Source organism: Schistocerca nitens, chromosome 1 (assembly GCF_023898315.1).
Source record: "Schistocerca nitens isolate TAMUIC-IGC-003100 chromosome 1, iqSchNite1.1, whole genome shotgun sequence".
Lineage (NCBI taxonomy): Eukaryota > Metazoa > Arthropoda > Insecta > Orthoptera > Acrididae > Schistocerca > Schistocerca nitens.
In genome coordinates, this window is record NC_064614.1 from 138843536 (window position 1) to 138864450 (window position 20915).

A 20915-nucleotide genomic window follows, 5' to 3' on the forward strand; every position below is an offset into this window, starting at 1 on the left:
TTAGCAGGTCTGAAAACGTCTGCACACTTACTCGCTGCACCATACTCTGACATGCACCGAGACACCTCTGAGTATGTGGACCGCTGCCAGCGCCACCGTGCGACGACCGCAGGTCAAGTGCACCGCATGGTCATACGCCGAGGTGATTTAAACCCGCAAACCGCCCACCAGAGCGTTGTTTCACCATGTATCAGCATTATCCTTTATTTATGAGCATGAGTGTATTTCTGACACTTTGCGAGACGAAAAGTTTAGCTCGGAACCAGAGTTGCGGTATGCGGAAGGTGGCCGTGTTGGGTGGGGTATTGGGAGAGGAAGGGGGGGACCGGAGAAATCGGCTGAGTGCCGAGCGAACGGTCCACAGATGCATCCCCTCTCACAGCTGCAGTCGGCTGCGCACAGAGCCACGTGAACACGCGGACCCAACAGCTGTAGCAGGTGAGTAATCATAAGCACGGGTGATTGAGTGTTTTTAAAGATGCCAATCGATTTGCAAAAAGCAGTACACTTTCTTGATGACTGTGCTGCTGCATTCCGACTATGTATGTATGTCGCTCTTCTCATGTAGGATTTGTGAGTCTGTCTCGAAGCAAAAAATTTTACAACTCAACAGATATGTTTCTTTGTTAAAACCATCTGTGCCACAGAACAATTGAATAGGCTGTCAGACGCATCTGGTCCATTCCCAGTAATTCGCCGCCATTTCACGATATCGGAACTACATTTCTGCAGTAACGGTAGGCAAACACGTGAGAATGTTGGGGCATGGTTAATTTTGTTAATATTGGTGACATTCTGAAACAACGTCAATTTGAAAATAGGAAACGATGTTTTTATTGTATTTTCAATAGCATTCGCCATGTCATGGGAAGAAGAGTAATATGACATAATAGTAGCCGATGTTTCGAGGACTGATGACCTCAGATGTTGAGTCCCATAGCGCTCAGAGCCTATACTGATGTTTCGGGGAATCACTTCGCAAAAATGACACTGTGGTTTGCTGCAAAACTGAAGACGGAATCTAAACAAAGCAGTTCGACATTCATTGCCACTGCAATACGCACCAATGCGGATTCATAAACCCTATACTGTGACCGGTTCGTTCTTCTATTTACTTTACGGCTTTCCAGTTAACGAGAGCCATTAGATTTCAATATTTCTCTAACGATTTGGGTCTTACGTTTTGTTCCAACTGGCACTGAACTTTGTTTTACGAGTTATGAGTTTTTATCCGATGCTGGCAGCAGCCGAAACTTCGTAACAACAAAACCGCAAAATAAATTCAGTATACGTATCAACACATCGCACCATTGTTTTCAGCAACAGACAGTACGTTCAGACAACAGAAGTTTGCTGTATTTCTATTTTTTTAACTTACCGTTGATTGAGATACTGAAAAAATATTATTTCTGTGAAATGGAACGACGCGTTTTTCTTAATACTTTTTGAATCCAGTATTGTAACAAAATCCGCTGTGAACCGTTTCGTAAAAGTAACTAGGGAATGCTAAAACGTGAAGCCTAAGTAAGAAGGTTTAGCGCAAATTCAGCACTGTTATTCCGCATTTGCGTGGTAATTGACGTTAAATGCTCCTCTTTGTTTCAATCTCTAATTTTTACGAAACTGTATAGCAATTTTTGTGATATGATTAACTACACCCTGATAAGGGTACATCAATTTTCCTCACAAGGCTTACTGAATACCGGTTTTTAAAAAAGTTACTTTATTGTCTCTGTAATAAAATATTACGAATATTCAACAGTTTCATGGAGGGAAATAAATATCTTTATTCGCTGTTTCATCTTTATATATCCAGCTTATACATTCAACTGAATGTACAGTTTTTCAGTTTAAATGCTATCGATTTGCAAGCAACAAAGCTCCTCTTCAGACACGAGGATGCGGGAAGCGATGTACATCTGTAACATACCTAATGTGATCGAGAGATGATGGAAACTTTTCAACTGTCCATGTATCACCTATGAATGCACCAGAATTCTGGCTGGACCTGCCGGTAATGTGTATTCCTACCTGTTACATGCTCTCAAATGGTTCAAATGGCTCTGACCACTATGGGACTTAACATCTATGGTCATCAGTCCCCTAGAACTTAGAACTACTTAAACCGAACTAACCTAAGGACAGCACATAACACCCAGTCATACATGCTCTCAGATGATATACGAAGCCTTGTAGCATTCAACAGCATTTAAACTGGAAAACAATAAATATAGTCTAGTGAATCGAGGAGAAAGCATTTATTTTCTTCCACGAACTTTTAGCAGCCGATGTACCCTCCATCCTCCATCACTATGGAAGCAACATGCCGCAATTTACTCGCACCGTTACATACTTGCAGTTGCAGAAAACGTCGCCTCTATAACAAGCACCGTTAGTGAAATATTAGCAGAATCCGTGCTACGTCTGATGTGCTATAGAATTTCCTCTTTGGAGAAAACGGAATTATCAGCCAAAAATCATTTCTAATTGCTTTTAAAATTGTTTTGACTGTTTATCATTACGTGAAGCTGCTCTTTTCTGTACAAAATTCAGCATACGTTATGACTAGTGAAGTTCATTATTTTATACAGCGTTGTATTCGCGAACACTAGTGTATTCTTCAGACTGTGACTCCAACCTTAGCGCCATAAATTACACTGGTGTAAATGTACTGTGAAGTTGGTCTCAGTATTTCCAGTAGAAATTAACTGAACTTTAGGGTTTAACATCATGTCGACACAACAGAGTCCTAAGAGATGACCTCAAGGTCGGCATGGACTAGATGAATGAGGAGGAAAATCGGGCATGCCCTTTTCAAAGTTGTGAAGTGCTTCGGGATAGCGGGTCTTGCTGTCGAAAGGGAATTTTGTTGTTTGAGTTAACAGTGACAGCACACGCCACATTCGTGTATGTGAATGTAAAAGTGCTTCCAGAAATTTGAATTTCAGTCTTCTTATTTTCTTATTGAATTGCAGTGAATGTATCAAGGCAATACTGTCTGTAGCAAGATTATACTGCTTGAGCTAAGAGCAGTTAGGTGCAAAAAGTTCAAGGTGGTCCCACCGAATGGAAAGGTCACGCGTTCCACTGTGAGACAAAGCCTACATTTTCTTATTGGCGCTGTCAAAAACGATTAGAAAACACAACTTTCACGATTATATCACGGAGGCTGCAGTAATAAATAAATGCGTTCCAAGGCTAATTTCATTCGCCCCTTCTGCTTTTAATGATTCTGGTTCTTTCACGAAAAATATATTGTTTAGGAACTGCAGATTAATATGAATTTCAAATATTCTACACTCCTGGAAATTGAAATAAGAACACCGTGAATTCATTGTCCCAGGAAGGGGAAACTTTATTGACACATTCCTGGGGTCAGATACATCACATGATCACACTGACAGAACCACAGGCACATAGACACAGGCAACAGAGCATGCACAATGTCGGCACTAGTACAGTGTATATCCACCTTTCGCAGCAATGCAGGCTGCTATTCTCCCTTGGAGACGATCGTAGAGATGCTGGATGTAGTCCTGTGGAACGGCTTGCCATGCCATTTCCACCTGGCGCCTCAGTTGGACCAGCGTTCGTGCTGGACGTGCAGACCGCGTGAGACGACGCTTCATCCAGTCCCAAACATGCTCAATGGGGGACAGATCCGGAGATCTTGCTGGCCAGGGTAGTTGACTTACACGTTCTAGAGCACGTTGGGTGGCACGGGATACATGCGGACGTGCATTGTCCTGTTGGAACAGCACGTTCCCTTGCCGGTCTAGTAATGGTAGAACGATGGGTTCGATGACGGTTTGGATGTACCGTGCACTATTCAGTGTCCCCTCGACGATCACCAGTGGTGTACGGCCAGTGTAGGAGATCGCTCCCCACACAATGATGCCGGGTGTTGGCCCTGTGTGCCTCGGTCGTATGCAGTCCTGATTGTGGCGCTCACCTGCACGGCGCCAAACACGCATACGACCATCATTGGCACCAAGGCAGAAGCGACTCTCATCGCTGAAGACGACACGTCTCCGTTCGTCCCTCCATTCACGCCTGTCGCGACACCACTGGAGGCGGGCTGCACGATGTTGGAGCGTGAGCGGAAGACGGCCTAACGGTGTGCGGGACCGTAGCCCAGCTTCATGGAGACGGTTGCGAATGGTCCTCGCCGATACCCCAGGAGCAACAGTGTCCCTAATTTGCTGGGAAGTGGCGGTGCGGTCCCCTACGGCACTGCGTAGGATCCTACGGTCTTGGCGTGCATCCGTGCGTCGCTGCGGTCCGGTCCCAGGTCGACGGGCACGTGCACCTTCCGCCGACCACTGGCGACAACATCGATGTACTGTGGAGACCTCACGCCCCACGTGTTGAGCAATTCGGCGGTACGTCCACCCGGCCTCCCGCATGCCCACTATACGCCCTCGCTCAAAGTCCGTCAACTGCACATACGGTTCACGTCCACGCTGTCGCGGCATGCTACCAGTGTTAAAGACTGCGATGGAGCTCCGTATGCCACGGCAAACTGGCTGACACTGACGGCGGCGGTGCACAAATGCTGCGCAGCTAGCGCCATTCGACGGCCAACACCGCGGTTCCTGGTGTGTCCGCTGTGCCGTGCGTGTGATCATTGCTTGTACAGCCCTCTCGCAGTGTCCGGAACAAGTTTGGTGGGTCTGACACACCGGTGTCAATGTGTTCTTTTTTCCATTTGCAGGAGTGTATATCAGACACAAATTAAAATCAGTTACTAATTAAAATAAGTATAAGTTTTAGCGGAACTCGTGGAGCAATATTTCTTATGCTAAACATCAGACAGTCTGATTACGAACTCTGGACGTGAATATGACCTTTGTCGTGAGTGCCACTTTCTAACGTTCCCAATGGACCGATTCGACGCTAGTCTTTTCATCTACGCGTAACAACCTCATCCAACGTTCTGGATGACATCTGTTACACATTCCAGTCTTCGTCGGGCGTTAAATATGTTTTCTTCTACTGCTCTATCTTCCCTAATTTTTATATCTTCTTCCGATTTCGTTCTTCGCTTTGTCGCATCATTTTAACTGGTCTCGTGGTTAACGTTTGAACTGAATACTGTGCTGTACTCCAGTACTTCCTCCTCCGTTTTATCACAGTTTTTTATATCACTAAACCGGTGGTGTCACCGCTAGACACCACACTTGCTAGGTGGTAACTTAAATCGGCCGCGGTCCTGTAGTACATGTCGGACCCGCGTGTCGCCACTGGGTGATCGCAAACCTAGCGCCACCACATGGCAGGTCACAAGACACGGACTAGACATCGCCCCAGTGGTACGGACGACATTGCTTGCGACTAGACCTACCAAGTCTTCCTCTCATTTGCCGAGAGACAGATTGAATAGCCTTCAGCTTAGTCCATAGCTACTACCTAGCAAGGCGCCATTTGTATCAGTGCTTATAGCTTACTAATATTCCAGAGAGATGTATTCCAACAAGAGAATAAAGATAAGTATTAAAAAGGCTACGTACTTTTCTTTAGTGCATTAATAAGTCTCATGTTCCAGACTTCAAGCCCGTCTGCGTTAGTTTAGCGTGCACCTAGCCACTCATTGTGTCTAGACTGTATGAACTAGACACAACAAAACCTATTTTCTTGAGAGAGGTTATTACGTGATTAAAGTATTTAAAAATCAGTTGCTGTTTCAGTGGTTCGTTTCCCATTACAATGCTAATTTCTATTAGTCTAAGTTTAGTAAAAACTAATTTTAAATTTCGTCATTTCTATTTCAACTTATTACTGCGGATTTTACGTTGGTTGATAACTGGAACTGACATCACTTCTCTTCTAATTATCAGTTTTGCAAGTATCATTTTGATGCTTATTTATACTAACTTGACTTAATCGCTTCTTTAACAGGTATACTGTTCGTCTGTGTTAGAGTTCTATTGACATTATCGTAACAAGTAATTTTACGAACATCGTCTTCTTCGCACTGTCGTTTCCATGTATTTATTTCACAGCTTGGAGTACATGCCTGAGTGGGTTAACTTTTAATCATAAGTTTCCACAAACCTTCGGCCATATTAATGGAACATTTTCACTCCCCATTTCCATAGATATTCAACCTAAGAGCTGAGTGCCGTGTTCTATATATGTATGTCTGGGAGCTACACGAGTTTCAGTAAGGCATCCACTTTTTTAGAGTGAAGCTATTTGGCAACGCTGGTGAACTTCGGAGCACAGAGAAGCGCGTTTCTTATTGTGACTTAACTGAGAAGGTACTCACATTACTTTAGACTCACTGGAAACAGAGAAGCAAGAAGCGCTTCCCAGGAGTACCGACAGAACTAATAAACGGAGCTGACACGAGGATTGCCGGTTTATGAGAGCGAATCCGTTGCGTTGTGCTTTCTTTTCCTTCTTCTTGTGACTGCATTGTAAGCCTGCTCTGTTTGTCGAAGGTCACGGCTGCCCCTGAAAATGAGTCAAGACAAGGCAACGGATCAATGCCGTACACAAAAAAGAAGACATTTCCCGTGAGCTGCTTTTGCTTTTCTTTCATTTTTGTCGTTTTTCACCTTGTGTATAAGCAGCATTGTCTTCTGATACAATGGCACTAGCCCGGGTATTGTCATAATGGCTCTGTCGGAAAGAACAGTTCCGCAAGTCCTAAGTGACACAGGATGACACACCTTAACATTTCGGCGCGCAGGGCCTAACCTAACATAACCTAAAACCACACTGACAAAGGAAGCATATATCCAAAGGGACACCGAGTTCTTTCATTTTTCGCACGATTGTAGTGGATACTTAGATGTAACAAACGCTGCTCTAGAGGCTGTTCAAAGTTACTTTAGGATTGACATATAGCTGGGCATTAGATATCGATTTACAAAATACCGAGATGTTTTCATAATAATATCGATGCGTATAGCCCTTATCTAAACTGTATACACACCGATTGATCGATGTTATATACTGTGTATGGAAATTATTTTTTTGTTGTTGTCTGTCTTTTCTTGACTCATAGGCACTGTAGTTCTCATTGGTAGATTTCTTGCAAATTCGAGCTACGGTATCTTTACAATATAACAGTAAATATCTTACAATGGGCTTACTTCAGTTTCATACTGAGTACTAAAATGTGCGCCAGATTTGAACATGAATGTATCTGCACAGCATATTCACGGAAGTTAGTTACTTCTATCATTTCTACCATTGCAAATGATAGGTATCAGGTGTAAAACGAACGCGTTTGGTGACAGCACTGTATGAGAATGGTGGAAATTACCACTCCAGGCTCCTAACTATGAGGCATAATCTGCTGTCTCCTTACCTCCTGAATGCGTGGATCAAGTAATGACAGATTCACAGTAGAAATAACGTAGACTTGGCACAAACTCACACACATTACTGCAATGGTATTTAATGGAAAATGGACTCTTCTCATCTGAAATATTATGGTAAGTACAATATTTCATGCTCACAAGGGAACCTCCCCATCGCACCCCCCTCAGATTTAGTAATAAGTTGGCACAGTGGATAGGCCTTGAAAAACTGAACACAGATCAATCGAGAAAACAGGAAGAAGTTGTGTGGAACTATGAAAAAATAAGCAAAATATACAAACTGAGTAGTCCATGCGCAAGATATGCAACATCAAGGACAATGTAAGCATATGTGCGTCGTGGTCTCGTGGTTAGCGTGAGCAGCTGCGGAACAAGAGGTCCTTGCTTCAAGTCTTCCCTCGAGTGATAAGTTTACTATCTTTATTTTCGTAAAGTTATGATCTGTCCGTTCGTTCATTGACGTCTCTGTTCACTGTTATAAGTTTAGTGTCTTTGTTTTGCGACCGCACCGCAAAACCGTGCGATTAGTCGACGAAAGGACGTGCCTCTTCAATGGGAACCGAAAACATTTGATCGCAATGTCATAGGTCAATCGATTCCTCCACAGGAAAACACGTCTGATATATACTATACGACACCGGTGACGGCATGTGCGTCACATGACAGGAATATGTTGTCGACCCACCTAACTTGTACACTTGGCGAATGGGTAAAAAGATTCTTCTACCTTTCCCGATTTAGGTTTTCTTGTGGATGTAATAATCACTCCTAAAAAAGTGATGAAAACATAAGAGTTTGTGACATAAACTGAAAACAAAAAATTAAAATTTCCACTCGAGGGAAGACTTGAACCAGGGACCTCTTGTTACGCATCTGCTCACGCTAGCCACATGACCACAGCGCTCCTGAGCTCACCTTGCCCTTGATGTTGCTTATATTCCGCATGGATACTCAGTTTGTATATTTTGCTTATTTTTTCATAGTTCCACACAACTTCTTCTTGTTTTCTCGATTGATCTGTCTTCAGTTTTTCAAGGTCTATCCACTGTACCAACTTAGAATTAAATCTGAGGGGGGTGCGATGGGGAGGTTCCCTTGTCAGAAAACGTATCAGAAGACTTCTCTCAGGTAGGCATGGGCCAAAAATATCGTTGTATCAAAATATCCATATTTTAGTCGCCATAATACCGAGGTCTTATAAATACCTACAATGTATGTCGATGTTTTTAAATGTTTGAGAATCCCTAAATTGACAGTTCGGCAGGAGCACATGGAAGCATATCAGAGTTGTGGCACTTGACGCACAGAACACACATGTAATCATACATTCCATTGCATTCGCTAACTATTCAGTGTAAAGTTAAGGACCTGGCATTAGTGTGGTCTGGAATTGTTCGACTATGTTTTCGTGTTAGTTTTATTCACCGCAACAAATTATTAAGATGTTATACAGACAGTTTACGAAAATGCGTTTTCGGAAGCCGTTATCGAATTTTCGACATGCAGAGAACCTTTTTTGTTACTGAAGACAGGAGAACATATTATCCAAATAAAATCTGTAGAATACATCATATTTGCAGGTACTCCAAACTGTAACTCTGTCAGAGTTAGAACTCGAGATAATTTCAGCTACAATAATGTCATTTATTCTCAACACTTTGGAGAGATTCATCGACTATTACATTCAGGAATTTATTTTTGTTGAAGTATACATTATAATTTGTCGCAGACTTAGAGGATACATGCCCTAATATCCGCTGTTTGAAAATTTGGGTTAAAATATTACTCTCCAATGCTAGACAAATAGCAAAAATATCCACTCCACATCTTGCAGTTCTTGAAGAAACAATGAATCTGTTGTCTAGTGCTCTATCAAAGGCAACTCAAATTGCTTAAATAACCAAAATACCTCACTACATACAAAATAAAGACAAATCTGTGTTATCTGGCAGCCCAGCACAAACTGAGTGCTTCCCCACCAATTTCCAGACAGGGGATGGGAGGACTGGGCGGGAGAGGGGAGGGCAGGGGAGGTGACAGGAAGGGAAAGGGCTGTGGGGGAGGGTCAACAGCACCCTCTGGTTGTGGTGTTGTAAACTAGGTCAGCTGGTCTCTGGACCTCAAGGCGAACACACAAAATTTAATATTCTTGCCAGTATGTTTGAATTTCCCAGTATTTTTAAATTTCCCACGAAAATTTAAATTCCTCACCATTTTCAGGGGTGGTGGAGAGGGGTATGGAGGGGGAAGAGACCCACATACCAGCTGGGAAAACTCATAATGACATCAGTGGTGAGGAGGAGGAGGGGGGGGGCTGGATGTATGCTTGGCTCTGATGTAGGCAACCTGCACTAACAAATGTGCTAGAACGAACTTTATCTCATTAATGGCAGCAGTGGCGACGGTTGCGGAAATGTATATGGGCGAACAGATGTGCAGCTGTTGGACAAGTGACCGCTTAGATCAAGCAACAAACATTTTGCGTATGGGCCTTCTCAGAAGATGTGTGGTTCACACACCCATGCTGACTGCTGTTGACCAACGACGAAACCTGAAGTTTTCACGCCAGTACACTGAATGGCGACAGGTGGTGTTTTCTGATTAATCACTTTTTATGCTTCATTGGACAGATGGCCACTGCCATGTAGAGCATGAAACATCTGGAAGCAAATACCCTGCAGTTATGGCCTGTGGAATATTTTCGTGTGCATTTCCTGAGTAATCTCGTCATTCTGGAATGCACAGTTTACCACACAGTATGCACCTATCTTTGGTAATCATGTCTATCACTAAGTGCAATGCTTTGTTCCCTCGGCACGATTGTATATAGCAACAGGACAATGCCCCAGTGGTTCGAAGAGCACCAGGCGTACTCCCCTGGCCACCAAACTTCCCGGATTTAAAACCCGGTCGAGAAAATGTGGGATCGCCCTGATCGGACTTAACACGCCATGGATCTTCAACCTAGAAACCCTGTCGGCACCTTCCAGAACCTCACTGACTCTCTTCCAGCACGTGGCGCAGTGGTCCGCACTGCAAAAGGTGGTTATTTAGGATTTTTCTTTCCGTCGTTACAACTACAAGAAAATGCGTGTTTTTCTCACCAGAGGCGTTTCGCTTTATTGAGGTAAAGCAACATCAGTGGTGGTGATTTCTGGTTGGTTTCTCGCCTACATCAGGATATACCATTTGTAGCACCTTCTTTGGTGTCTTTCTTCATTAGACACTCATATTTGGACTCTCGCAGTCTCACTTTTCCCTGCTCTACAGAACTGTACATTTTTTTACGTTCTACACAGCACACTTTTTTGTATACAAATGTTTACTGTTTATTTTTATACTTCGACTACACTTATCAGCGTCTAATGAAGAAAGCCACCCAAGAAGTGCTAGCAGGCGGCATTTCCTGATGTAGGCGAAAAACCAAGCAGAAATCACCACCACTGATGATGCTTTACCCCAACAAAGCGAAACGCATCTGGCGAGAAAAACGCATTTTCTTGCAGCTGTAACGACGGAACGCAAATATCCTCAGCAACTGTAAAGCGGCTATGGGCAATAAGGTCACACAAATGAAGAATTGTGACAGATGATCACATTAATGTAACTGGACAGTGTAATTTTGTTGCTTCCAAAAATGCTGATCTTAGCCTTGTCGTTCCAAACGACCCAAGCCCAGTTTTCTTGGATCCGTTCCTGTGTCCAAACCCCGTTGACTACGTTTCTCCCTTTGCATATTGTTCAAATAAGGCATCTTTCCTAGATTCCCTGTTCGCAAACCATATTCACAAAGTTTTCGTTAAACTGTTCGATCAGAAACCTCAAAGCTTGGAGTTCTCAAGATGGCATTTACATCCTTTCCGGAACGCCAACGATCTTTGCAGAAAAAGCATATTCTACGTCAGTCTTTATCACTCAGTATTGGTTTTCTGCTGATTCTTGCACCAGTTTTCGTTTGACCGAGTTTCTTCATGTCACTCGCACACTTTCCTCGCATCCAACTTTGCAGCTCCTCCACCCAACCTTTTTTGCTATTTCTGTGGAAGTTTTAACCTTCTCCATGCAATTTTATTGGCTTAGCCCTTTCACTTCGTAACCAGTCAGAACTTTCCGGTACAGGAGGTATTGTTTTCAATATTGCTTTCCGTCGCAGCGCACGTTAAACATATCTTATACCACAACAACAACAAAGTGTTGTTGACTACTACATTCACAACAATGAGCAGTATGGCTTTTCTCGCTGGATAAAGCAATATTCAGTGTTCGATCTGTAGGGGCAGACCAAATGAAAAACTTGCTTTGCAGCAGCACAAACATATGTAATAGAGAAGTTTTCAAACCATTGTCAGTTGGGTCTATTTATTTATTTTTAATAAAAATATAAGATACACCATTTTCTAAAAATGATAAATATCCAGTATACAAATCATAAACAAAAAATAGAACCATAATTTATTGATTTAGTATATCACAACATACGTACACCTCGTGACGTTAAAATGAACGAACATTTCAAGACTATGAAGAAACCGTAGGACAACTGCCTAACCCACAATCCTTTATTGGGTACATGTACGGTTTCGGAACATTGACAGTTCCATCATCTGGTATAAACTGCAATTAAAGAGATATTCTATTACAAGTGAAAGAGAGGGAATCTTCAAATCTGAAATATCAGATGACAAACTATGTGGATGAAATTTCAAAAGTAAAACAAATTAAAAGAGAGAACAGAGTATTACTTACAAACAAAATCAAAAACAATGAAAACATTGTGGTTAGGATGACCCCAGATAATTAAGTGATTTTATTTGTAAGTAACATCCTGTTCTCTACCTTAATTTGTTTTTATTTTGAAATGTTAGCCGCATAGTTTCTTATCCCGCACAGTTTCTTATCTGATATTTCAGACTTGAGAATCCCCTCCCTTTCGCGTGTAAAAAAATATTTTTACTGTTCCATTTTTCACCAGATGATGGAACTGTAACTCTTCCAAAACCGGTCGTGTACCCAATAAAAGACTGTGGATTAAGCAACTGCCCTGCGGTTTCTTCATTTTTCAAAATGGACTTGTACCGGTGCAGCTGCCCCATAACTATTGTAACATTCCTGGCTCTGTGAGCCACAGTACTCATTCCCAAACTTCACTTCATTGTTTAGAACATAAATGCTAGCTGAGGTTCAGACAAACTTTCATTTGTTAATTTTCTTTTTTTTAATAATTCAGATTCTGTTGATGATAGCGCCGATCCTCAATAGTAACCTGTCACATACAATATTCGTAATCTTTCATAATCATTTTTTCTTTAATTTCTTCAGAATTACGAAGCACTTCGTAAGCCTTCGGCTCACGCCAGTAACGCGGGCCCGTAACATATAGAGCGGCTGCGCGGTGCGATTGTAGGTCGATGACCGTACGTTTAACATCTTAGGTTAGTTGGGCGCCGACTGTGTAATTATCTGAAGCAATGCGGGGTGGAGTGTCATTAGGAAGTTTATTTTCGTACATGACCGTGATATATGCAAAGTATTTTATGCATATTCTGTTATATAGCTAAACTGTATTACGTGTGACATTGTAGTCGAGCAGTTATTACATTATTTTTAGCAGTACGTGGTTTTGTCTGCCTCGTGATTCGTTAATTAAAAGCCACTGGCATCCCCGATTGAAATTAGACTCATTTAGTAGCGCTGGAGAGCCTTACGCCACTCACTAGACGGTTTCTTAAATAAATAATCATTTCATCACAACTGCTTATTATATTTTGACTACACTTCGCCGCAAGTGCACCACAAATTATCTGGCTTGCTTTTTTCATGCGTCTGTTTTATAGGTGGTATCGACCAGATGCTGTTCACTTCTTCCTTAGTGTGCTGCTAACTTCATCCATTTTTAATATCATCCAGCACTCCAACACTTCCTCTTCTTCCTCTCAGTCTCTTCTCTGCAATGTTCCATTTCATCACTCTTCATTGAAACCAATTCGCGATATATATCTCCCAGCTAAGATGCTTTCATCATTCTTAGCATTTTCACTATTTTTTTCTTTCCACTCTTATCCTTAGAAGCACTTTTTCATTCGTCATCCTATCAGTCCTGTTCTCTTTGAGTATTCTTCTCCACAACCACGTTCCAAAAAATAGCCAAGCATATTTGCCCTATTATTTTTGCTGTCCATGATTCGAGGTCATTTTTGACCACACTTCAGAGAATATAATCGCTAGTCCTAATGAAATTCTATTTGCTGTCAATGAACTTTCCGCGCATTCAAAACCTCTTTTACTCATAAAAATTCTTTTCGCATTTTCCTCTACATAGCTTCCATTTTCTGTCTTCTAACATCCTAAGTACCTAACAGTTACTGTTTAGTCCAAGGTCTTTCCTTCCAATGATATTTTGATGTAATTTCACGTTTGTCGAGTCTCATCGCTGTGCTTTTCCTATATTTATCCTCTTTACATATTCTCTATCGTAAAGTATATTTTTTCCTCTGATACATACAACACTGATTGATCATAATTGTCTTCATCCTTCCTCCTTCTACTATCATGCCTCTTACTTTTTCTAATGCTTTGTCTCCCATTTTTAAGGAGTTGGGCACTCTGGCTACTGCTTCACAGTATTTTTATTCCCCCATGAAATTCGTTGTAAATAATCCAATGCAGTTCAAAAAGAACAATAATGTACATAATTACAATACTAGAAGGAAAAACGACTTACATTACGCCATATTAAGGCTGTCTTTGGTACAAAAAGTGTTGATCAATGCTGCAACTAAAATTTTGGATCACTTACTCGTCGATATAAAACGTCTGAAAGAAAGCAAAGTAAAATATGACAACAACCTGAAAAAGTTTCTCCTTGACAACTCCTTGTATACCATACAAGAATTTCTATTATTCCAATATGTGAAAGTTGGTGGCTAGAAATTACTAACTCACATCATCGTACTTAACAGTAATAATAAAAATTAAAAAAACTTATAAATGTTCAACAGTAGCCGTATTTACAAAATAATTTGGGATGTGGATGTAAAATAACTCGTTCAGCGTCACTACGTTTCATCGTGCAAATGATCCATGAACATGAAAATACACTCCTGGAAATTGAAATAAGAACACCGTGAATTCATTGTCCCAGGAAGGGGAAACTTTATTGACACATTCCTGGGGTCAGATACATCACATGATCACACTGACAGAACCACAGGCACATAGACACAGGCAACAGAGCATGCACAATGTCGGCACTAGTACAGTGTATATCCACCTTTCGCAGCAATGCAGGCTGCTATTCTCCCATGGAGACGATCGTAGAGATGCTGGATGTAGTCCTGTGGAACGGCTTGCCATGCCATTTCCACTTGGCGCCTCAGTTGGACCAGCGTTCGTGCTGGACGTGCAGACCGCGTGAGACGACGCTTCATCCAGTCCCAAACATGCTCAATGGGGGACAGATCCGGAGATCTTGCTGGCCAGGGTAGTTGACTCACACCTTCTAGAGCACGTTGGGTGGCACGGGATACATGCGGACGTGCATTGTCCTGTTGGAACAGCAAGTTCCCTTGCCGGTCTAGGAATGGTAGAACGATGGGTTCGATGACGGTTTGGATGTACCGTGCACTATTCAGTGTCCCCTCGACGATCACCAGTGGTGTACGGCCAGTGTAGGAGATCGCTCCCCATACCATGATGCTGGGTGTTGGCCCTGTGTGCCTCGGTCGTATGCAGTCCTGATTGTGGCGCTCACCTGCACGGCGCCAAACACGCATACGACCATCATTGGGACCAAGGCAGAAGCGACTCTCATCGCTGAAGACGACACGTCTCCATTCGTCCCTCCATTCACGCCTGTCGCGACACCACTGGAGGCGGGCTGCACGATGCTGGGGCGTGAGCGGAAGACGGCCTAACGGTGTGCCGGACCGTAGCCCAGCTTCATGGAGACGGTTGCGATTGGTCCTCGCCGATACCCCAGGAGCAACAGTGTCCCTAATTTGCTGGGAAGTGGCGGTGCGGTCCCCTACGGCACTGCGTAGGATCCTACGGTCTTGGCGTGCATCCGTGCGTCGCTGCGGTCCGGTCCCAGGTCGACGGGCACGTGCACCTTCCGCCGACCACTGGCGACAACATCGATGTACTGTAGAGACCTCACGCCCCACGTGTTGAGCAATTCGGCGGTACGTCCACCCGGCCTCCCGCATGCCCACTATACGCCCTCGCTCAAAGTCCGTCAACTGCACATACGGTTCACGTCCACGCTGTCGCGGCATGCTACCAGTGTTAAAGACTGCGATGGAGCTCCGTATGCCACGGCAAACTGGCTGACACTGACGGCGGCGGTGCACAAATGCTGCGCAGCTAGCGCCAATCGACGGCCAACACCGCGGTTCCTGGTGTGTCCGCTGTGCCGTGCGTGTGATCATTGCTTGTACAGCCCTCTCGCAGTGTCCGGAGCAAGTATGGTGGGGCTGACACACCGGTGTCAATGTGTTCTTTTTTCCATTTCCAGGAGTGTAACTAACTAGTTTTCTCAGTATATTGAAAAGCGTCGATGATAAATAACTTCCTTGTCTGGTAGCTCTTCCAAAATATCTGTTTCCTCATCACCAATCATTACCTCTATCTCTCTTCATCTTCGCCTGCATCTACATGACTACTCTGCAATTCGTTCTTAAGAGCTTGGCAGAGGACTCATCGGTCACTTTCAAACTATTGCTCTAATGTTCCACACTCGAAAAGTACGTGGAAGAAACAAACACCTATAGGTTTCCGTGCGAGCGGTTATTTTATTACGACTGTAATTTCTCCCTAGATAAGAAATAAAATATTTTCGCTTTCGGAGGATAAAGTTGGTTTTAATGATTGCAACCCCAACTCGCGATCATGTCCTTGACACTCTACCCACTATTTCACGACAACACGAAACAAGCTGTCCTTTCTTAACTCTTTCGATGGCCTCCGTCAGTCCTACCTCGTAAGGATCCCAAAGGCGCAGTACTACTCCAGAAGGGAACGGAGAAACTTAGTGCAGGAAGTCTAGTAGATTTGTTGCATCTTCTAATTGTAAGTGCTCTGCCATGTCCACAAGGACCATATGATCGTCCCAGTTTATGTAGTTCGTAACTGTAATACCTAAGTATTTAGTTGAATTGACAGCCTTTAAATTTGTGTGATTTACCGTGCAACCAAAATGTAACGGATTCCTTTCAGTAGACATGTGGATGACCACACACTTTTTATTGTTTAGGGTCAATTATCATTTATCGCACCATACAGATATCTTGTCATATGTAGATTTCCTTCATCAATCTTCTATCCTTTCAGTCAACATCAACATCTGTCAAGGTCTTCAAGAGATTCCCCAGTCAAACCACCAAATGCTTTTTTTCCTACTCATTAAAATAAACAGATGCCAGGTTTCCTACTGATTAAAATAAACAGGCGCCAGGTAATCAGATAAAATCTAAACGAAAATTCTTGTTTGTAGATAAATATCCATGTTATGAATGGTTAACACACGACTCTTGTGAAATATTGTACAAGACTTATTGTTTAACTAATCGATTTCGACTGTTAGGCTGTTATCAGCTGTATGTAGCTGTTAATTTTTATGAGAGCAAGGATTTCAAACTACACTCCTGGAAATTGAAATAAGAACACCGTGAATTCATTGTCCCAGGAAGGGGAAACTTTATTGACACATTCCTGGGGTCAGATACATCACATGATCACACTGACAGAACCACAGGCACATAGACACAGGCAACAGAGCATGCACAATGTCGGCACTTGTACAGTGTATATCCACCTTTCGCAGCAATGCAGGCTGCTATTCTCCCATGGAGACGATCGTAGAGATGCTGGATGTAGTCCTGTGGAACGGCATGCCATGCCATTTCCACCTGGCGCCTCAGTTGGACCAGCGTTCGTGCTGGACGTGCAGACCGCGTGAGACGACGCTTCATCCAGTCCCAAACATGCTCAATGGGGGACAGATCCGGAGATCTTGCTGGCCAGGGTAGTTGACTTATACCTTCTAGAGCACGTTGGGTGGCACGGGATACATGCGGACGTGCATTGTCCTTTTGGAACAGCAAGTTCCCTTGCCGGTCTAAGAATGGTAGAACGATGGGTTCGATGACGGTTTGGATGTACCGTGCACTATTCAGTGTCCCCTCGACGATCACCAGTGGTGTACGGCCAGTGTAGGAGATCGCTCCCCACACCATGATGCCGGGTGTTGGCCCTGTGTGCCTCGGTCGTATGCAGTCCTGATTGTGGCGCTCACCTGCACGGCGTCAAACACGCATACGACCATCATTGGCACCAAGGCAGAAGCGACTCTCATCGCTGAAGACGACACGTCTCCATTCGTCCCTCCATTCACGCCTGTCGCGACACCACTGGAGGCGGGCTGCACGATGTTGGGGCGTGAGCGGAAGACGGCCTAACGGTGTGCGGGACCGTAGCCCAGCTTCATGGAGACGGTTGCGAATGGTCCTCGCCGATACCCCAGGAGCAACAGTGTCCCTAATTTGCTGGGAAGTGGCGGTGCGGTCCCCTACGGCACTGCGTAGGATCCTACGGTCTTGGCGTGCATCCGTGCGTCGCTGCGGTCCGGTCCCAGGTCGACGGGCACGTGCACCTTCCGCCGACCACTGGCGACAACATCGATGTACTGTGGAGACCTCACGCCCCACGTGTTGAGCAATTCGGCGGTACGTCCACCCGGCCTCCCGCATGCCCACTATACGCCCTCGCTCAAAGTCCGTCAACTGCACATACGGTTCACGTCCACGCTGTCGCGGCATGCTACCAGTGTTAAAGACTGCGATGGAGCTCCGTATGCCACGGCAAACTGGCTGACACTGACGGCGGCGGTGCACAAATGCTGCGTAGCTAGCGCCATTCGACGGCCAACACCGCGGTTCCTGGTGTGTCCGCTGTGCCGTGCGTGTGATCATTGCTTGTACAGCCCTCTCGCAGTGTCCGGAGCAAGTATGGTGGGTCTGACACACCGGTGTCAATGTGTTCTTTTTTCCATTTCCAGGAGTGTAGTTGCATCCAAACGTCTCTCAGTTGGATGTCAAAGAAGAAAATAATTATAGTTCGATATAAGACTAAAATGAGAGCAGTCATTTGGATAAATGTGAAGCGTTCCCAGAAAGGAGTTTACATCGTTAGGACTTAAATAACTCGAACAAAAATAACAAAAACTATTAATTTTTAACTCACGTAGATAGTCACGACGTTACTGATGATTTTTATGTCGAAAATGTTCAAAATGTCCTCCATCGGCAGCAGAATAGCGTCTGTGACGACGCGAAACAGAATGACACACATGTGTTATGGTTGCGATTGTGGTGGATTCGCAGGCAGTAACAGTCGCCTCTCTCATGTTATTCAGCGTACTTCGCTTTGCGGAGCATACAGCGCAGTTGGTGAACAGCTGGTACAATTCGTTCACACATGTTACGGTTCTTACAAAACAGAAAGGCCTTACAAATCCTCTGACAGACATACCACATCACATTGATAACCCAGGAAGATTAACAGTTCGTTCATCCGTAACACAGGGATTATCTCTTGCCCACTTCACACAGTTTTGGCGATCGATTGTTCCATTCAGGTTAAACGCCCCCTCTTCAGACCAGATAATGACATCAGTCAACTGTTCATTATCGGAAACACATTCACAATACTCGAGGCGCGCTTCACGTTCGTCCTCACTCATCGCTTGAGGCAAAATGGAAATGTAGAGTTTCCACTCTGCTTGCTTTAAAATGCGGTGTACACTTGATTTGCTTCCACGTGATTCATACGCAGCTTGCCGTGTGGTCTTCTTTGAGGACCTTGTGAAAGCTTGTACCTCTGCATGCAACCCTCTTTCGTCCGCTACTGATTTCTTCCTGGCACACTGGCCCTTCTCCAGATCACGCACACTTCCTTCTGTCTCGGATTTTTGCGTAATTTCGTTATTGTTACTCGTGACGGTGGTGCAGTATCGAACTCTGCACGCCATCGCCTCCGCACTTGCTTCATGTTTTCACATTTCCTATACCACTTTAAAACCCGCTTTCTTTGCTCTAAGGACAAGCTTCCAGCCATATTGTTATTTACGTGTGGTTACTGGCAACAGAAAGTAAACAAAAGAAAAACAAATGAATGGCTACAGACGCTAGTCATGAGAGTATCATACAGTCACAACTGGATCAGGTTATCACTAATATTTGCTCAGTTTTTGAATTTCAAACTGTGTACGCCATTTTGTGGGACAGCATGTGTTTAGCTTACAAGGGAACCTCCCCATCGCACCCCCCTCAGATTTAGTTATAAGTTGGCACAGTGGATAGGCCTTGAAAAACTGAACACAGATCAATTGAGAAAACAGGAAGAAGTTGTGTGGAACTGTGAAAAATAAGCAAAATATACAAAACTGAGTAGTTCAAGGGAAGATAGGCAACATTAAGAACGATGGGAACGCAGGAGCCCCGTGGTCTCGTGGTAACGTGAGCAGCTGCGGAAAGATAGGTCCTTGGTTGAAATCTTCCATCGAGTGAAAACTTGAATTTTTTATTTTCAGTTTATGTCACAAACTCTTATGTTTTCATCACTTTTTGGGAGTGATTATTACATCCACAAGAAAACCTAAATCGGGCAAGGTAGAAGAATCTTTTTACCCATTCGCCAGGTGTACAAGTTAGGTGGGTCGACAACATATTCCTGTCATGTGGAGCACATGCCGTCACCAGTGTCGTATAGAATATATCAGATGTGTTTTCCTGTGGAGGAATCGGTTGACCTATGACCTTGCGCTCAAATGTTTTCTGTTCCCATTGGAGAGGCACGTCCTTTCGTCTACTAATAGCATGGTTTTGCGATGCGGTCGCAAAACACAGACACTAAACTTATTACAGTGAACAGAGATGTCAATGAACGAACGGACAGATAATTGTAAAAATAAAGAAAGTAAAATTTTCAGTCGAGGGAGACTTGAACCAAGGAATTCTCGTTCAGCAGCTGCTGACGCTACCACGAGACCACGGCGCTCCTAACCTCATATTGTCCATTATGTTGATTATGTGGCCCATGGACTACTCAGTTTGTATATTTTGCTTATTTTTTCACAGTTCCACACAACTTCTTCCTGTTTTCTCAATTGATCTGTGTTCAGTTTATCAAGGCCTATCCGCTGTGCCACCTTATAACTTATTCTGGGGGGGGGGGGGGAGGGTTGCGATGGGGAGGTTCCCTTGTTAGATAAAAGGCACATTGCGTTAATGAACTACATGACAAAATGACAAATTACGACAATTTATTCAGAGAAGAAAATAAACTGAGCAAAATGTCGTTAGCTTTGGGAACATGTTTCAAACAGGTGACTGAACAAGACTGGTCTTAAATAAGTGTAATGCTACAACTGAGACACATGATGAGACTAAACTAGCAAGTGAGACAACTGTAGTAACAGAAAGTAAAATTGTAGGGCAAGTAACCACAGCACCATAACTGAAATGGAGAAAAATACGAGGCATAAAAGTAGAACAGGCAATTTAAAAAGTATTCTAGATAGTTGGATTT

At 43.7% G+C, this 20915-nt stretch overlaps 1 protein-coding gene across 1 annotated transcript in view; it reads left to right on the forward strand.

Annotated features, from left to right (window-relative positions):
• Nucleotides 1-397: 397 nt before the first annotated feature.
• Nucleotides 398-20915, forward strand: part of LOC126243332 (inorganic pyrophosphatase) — a 139417-nt gene continuing 118899 nt past the window's right edge. The window contains exon 1 of the mRNA XM_049948156.1: nucleotides 398-438. The gene's annotated coding sequence lies outside the window, so the exon portion shown is untranslated. The remainder of the gene's footprint in view (nucleotides 439-20915) is intronic.